Below are 4,771 nucleotides of genomic sequence, written 5' to 3'. Positions count from 1 at the left end.
ATGTAAAATTTGAATAAATAATAAATAAATAATTAATTAATAAATTAAAAGTGAGGTAAAAGGATTAAAATATTTAAAATTTATAATTTAGAAAATTATCAGTAAAAAATTAACTTAGAAAATAAATTTGAGTACGAAAATATAATTAATTACGAAAAAATGTGTAACAGCATTATAATTAACCGTACAGGCTTAAGTCTGTCCGATATTGCGTATGAAAAAAAATAAAATTGTAAAAATAACTAGAAAGATATTTAGAATAAAAATCGGAATATTTGTCTTAAAGACTTTGGCCTTAGGTGAGGCCAAGAGACAAAATTACGAAATAGTCCCTCACTTAAGGGGTAAAGGGCGTGACTCCCACTTCCCCGTTTTACAAAATCGAGAGAGAGAGAGTTCAAACCCTAACGCTTTTCACCCACTCATTCAATCTCACTTTTCTCTCAATTCGGAACTCCGATCAAAAACCCGTTTGTGACCACACGATCACCTCATCATTCTCTTCGATTCTATCAAACTTTTGTGGTGAGTAATCCTACGAACCTTATCCCATTTCTCCATTTATCTCTATTTTTGAATTTGGAGTTTGCGGTGTTGAAAATTTATAATTTTAACATTTAAGGGAAGCTTAATCTCGAGTCTAGAGTGATTTTGACCCAAAATTTTGTAGTACAAGGTAAGGGAACTCTTTTCCTTTGATTTTCTCCAATTATGTGTGAAATCCTAGCTTAAAAATGTGAAAATTGTTTAATTAGATTCAGTAGAGTTGCTTGATGGTTTTGGTGCGGATTTGGGTGTAACACTTGAATGGAGGATGATCAGGCAAGGCTTGGTTGTGTTGATTAAAGCTTGAGTGTGATCGGAGAGAAGATTCAAGGGATTTGGAAACCGTCATCAACAAAGGTACTTGTCTTGATTTCGGGGGAATATTATATAATGTTATGTGAAAAACTAGGCTGTAAAATGCAGTTAAATAATAAATAATTAACTAATAAATTAATCATGAGCAAAAAGGGTTAAAAGATTAAAATTTTGTAGTTGAAAAAATTAAAAATAACTAGAATACAAATTAAAACACTAATCTTAAAGAGTTTGGCCTAAAATTGGGCCAACAAGCTAAAACAAGTAAACTAGACCCATGTTGGGCCCAAGCCCACATACATAACTCCTCTAGCTTAGCCAAGATTCCTCATTTCCCCTTTCTTCATTGAGTTCCATGGAAGTGAAGAGAAGAGAATGAGAAAACCTAATGTCACTATTCATCCTCTTCTTAAATTGATCATAACTTTCAATCTGGAGTTTCGATTGACGAGCCGTTTGTGGTCACGCATTTGTTTCGGAATCCTCTTCATTTCTATTTGAACATTCTGGTAAGAAACCCTTAAATCTTTTCCCATTTCTCCTTTTACTTTAATTTCGCATGTTTGGTTAAATGAGTATTGAGATATCGTGATTTTGATGCTTTAGGGAAAGCTCAAGCACAATCTCAAGCGGAGTTTTGATCCAAGGCTATGAGAAATAAGGTAAGAGAATCTTTTGTCTTTGTTATGACCAAGTTTGAGTTATTAACTTAGTATGAATTATGTAAAATCTTGTGATTAGATGAAATAGAGCTTGTTTGGATTAATTATGGGGTGAAGCGGAGCTAGCCCGATAGAATTTTGGTGCGGAATTGATTCAAAGATCGTTTTGGTGTGGAGTTGGTAGAGCTTGAACTGATGGACTTTGGAGATTTTCGAAGGAAAGCTTTCAAGGTTAAGACCTCCGTCAACAAAGGTACGGATCTTGATTTCAGATAGGTATTGTGTAAGACTATGTGAAAACCTAGATTAGTTTCTCCTAGATTAGCGTTGAATGAAAATGTTGATGATGAATTGTGATTTAGTTGATTATGTAAAATTGGTATTTAATGAGTGATATATAATAGTATGAATGATATTTTATATGTATGATTGACTTAATATGGTATGATTGTCTATAATGGCAATTGATGTGGAAACTGAGACGGAGGCTGAGATAGGGTGAGATATCCCCTATACGGTAAGTCACGGTAAGTGATGAATTTGCCATGAATGAATAGTTCTTGGATTGATGAGAATGTGATTATGTGAATGGCTTGTTAGTTGATTATTGATGGAAAACTTATAAAATTGGAATGATCATGTTGGAGCTTGTTTGATTAGGTGTTTTGAAAATGAATGGAATTGGATTTTGGTGAAATTTGGCAAATTGATGAAATTGGTAAAAACCTAATTTTGACCAACTTTAGCGTGCCATAACTTGGTGCTCGAAACTTGGATTTGTATGAAATTTATCTTAAATTGAAGCTAATTAAAAGATCTTTAAAATGGTTTAAGACAGGAAGAAATCAGAATTTTTTAGAGAAAGATATGAACGAATAAAAACTGGTATAAAAAACTGAATTATGAGATTATGCAGCAAACTAGGATTTCTAGTATGCGTGCCCACGCATAGTATGGTGCATGCACACTAGGCAGAGCGTGGAAATGTGCTCGTACATACGCATGAGGGTGTGCGTACGCACACCCAGGAATTTTACAAGTCATGGGTATGCACAAAAATATACGTACGCATGAAACGGGAATGGCTCTCTGGCATGTGCATACGCACAAGGACGTTGCATACGCACAAGCCCTGTTTTTGTGAATAAACCCTATTTTTGACTATTTGTCCTTCCCAGAATGCTTGTAAACTTTTGTAACCCCTAATTAAGGTCTGATAACTTGTTGTTGGGCCTGGAAATGAGTGTGAACATATGGATTGGATTAAATTGATATTTTGGATGAGATTGTGGATTAAAATTATGAATATTAATGAAAGCTTGAGAGTAATGAATTTACTGTATACTAAATTGATATAAGACATGAACGATGAGATTGACGATGACTGAGTATGGCCCGATTGGCTGAATTGGCAAGGTCTGGGTGATATCATGCTTGTGTATTAATTGGATATCTATTTATAGTGAGGTCTGAGTGTTATTCTGCTTGCATAATAAATTGAAATTGATTGATATGATACCTCCCTGGGTAGATGCAAGTGTGTAGTTCACCCCACTTGCTCCAGGTTGAGGATTAGAACTCCCTGGGTAGATGCAATGGTGTCGTTCACCCCACTTTCTCTGGGTTGAGATTGAGACTCCCTGGGCAGATACAATGGTTCACCCCACTTGTTCTGGGTTGAGACTTGAGACTTTGTTGAGCCTCCGTCGCAAGATGTGGCCAGACACTTATACCTTTTCGGAGAATTCCTCCAAAGGAAGTGAATATCTCTTGGGGATGCACGCATCGAGGGACTGTTCAGGGTTCGCTATCAGTACATGTCGGGTTTAGCTGTATCACCAATAGATGTGCTCATTGGCCATAGGGCAGCATCATTTGTATTTGTATGTATTGCTTGGGTGTGCATCTTGTATTTGGATTGCATTGTTGATTAACTGTATCTTTATGCTAGATCTAAATGCTCTATCTGTTCTCTCTATTTGTGTATTCTTTGTATTGCTTTATATATGTTTACATAACATAGAAATCCCTTATGCTGGCGGTGGTGACGCTGAAGGTTGTTCCTAATGAATGGGGTGATCGAAAGTTGTGGAAAACTGATTTTTAACACTAAATTACTGAGTTAGAACCATTGTGATAATAAAAGTACTTATGACTTATATTGAGAGGAATTGAAAGTCTGAGATCACTTATTATCTAAGATTTAGTTTTCGATTTCCCTGTTCGGTTTAGAAAGACCCTAGGCTTGAATTTGGTTCATTGGAGTATAGGATTGCCTAGCGGGTTCATATTTTTTTTACATTATCTCTATTTGAAATTATTACCCTACTCGGAACCTTTCAGTTTTCACCCGTTATCGGATTTTGTTTACAGATGCAGGATGAGATGCACCTCGTTGAGAGTGCTGATTTTCTCTCAGAAGTGAAGATTATCTTTTGGGACTTTTCATTTTGCTTTAGATGTTGTTATTCTCCACTTTTGTATATTGTATCTGTATATCCCTCATAGAGCTTAATTATGGAGAAATATGTTGTATATTTTGTGTCTTTTTAGGTTGTATTATACTATCTAGCTGGCCTTGTCTTTGCAGGTCGAGACTAGTGTTGTTACGTATCTTTTTGGATCTTATGTGTATATATTTATATATTTCACTCTTTTCTGTATATCAACACTTTATGCTTTCGACATTTCGAGTGTGATGCGCTTTTGTTCTATTATCTTTCTTCACAGGCTCCTAGCTATATTTTTATCCTTTAATTATATATGTGTCTATTTTACTTTTAGAGGTTGTAATACCTCAACACCTCTGATTTACGACTATAGCGTAAAGTTTTGCGTGGTAGGGTGTTACATAGGCTAGGTGACCCTAGGTTAGTGATGAATTGGAATAATTGATGTGGTTGATATTGATGGTTTAGTGTGAATAATTAATGTTAGTTGATGGTTGAATGATGATGTGTTGTGGCATAATTTTGAGAATTTGAGTCTTGATGAGCAATATATATGTATGATTGAATTGGGATACAAATTGTCATTTGATTGCCTATTATAGCTATTGATATGAAAATTTGTTCCAGAGGCTGTGATTGGGTGAGGTACACCCTTTTATCATTTTGTCATTTTCTCAATAAAAGGGTGGGTAAATCTAAAGAATTAAATTAATTAATTTCTGGATAAACACTTGGTTAACCGAATGAAAATGTTATGGGGAGGGTGGCTCGTCCCACTCATGGTAAAGACGGTGGCGC

At 35.2% G+C, this 4,771-nt stretch overlaps 1 long non-coding RNA gene across 1 annotated transcript; it reads left to right on the top strand.

Annotated features, from left to right (window-relative positions):
- Window positions 355–4,094, top strand: LOC110263972. The gene is made up of 5 exons (XR_002349697.1): window positions 355–525; window positions 623–676; window positions 756–1,523; window positions 1,603–1,776; window positions 3,897–4,094. It is a non-coding gene; the product is annotated as an uncharacterized LOC110263972 (long non-coding RNA).

This window comes from Arachis ipaensis, chromosome B06 (genome assembly GCF_000816755.2).
Source record: "Arachis ipaensis cultivar K30076 chromosome B06, Araip1.1, whole genome shotgun sequence".
Lineage (NCBI taxonomy): Eukaryota > Viridiplantae > Streptophyta > Magnoliopsida > Fabales > Fabaceae > Arachis > Arachis ipaensis.
Note: the sequence above shows the minus strand (reverse complement) of the source record. Positions and strands in the feature narration are given on the sequence as shown.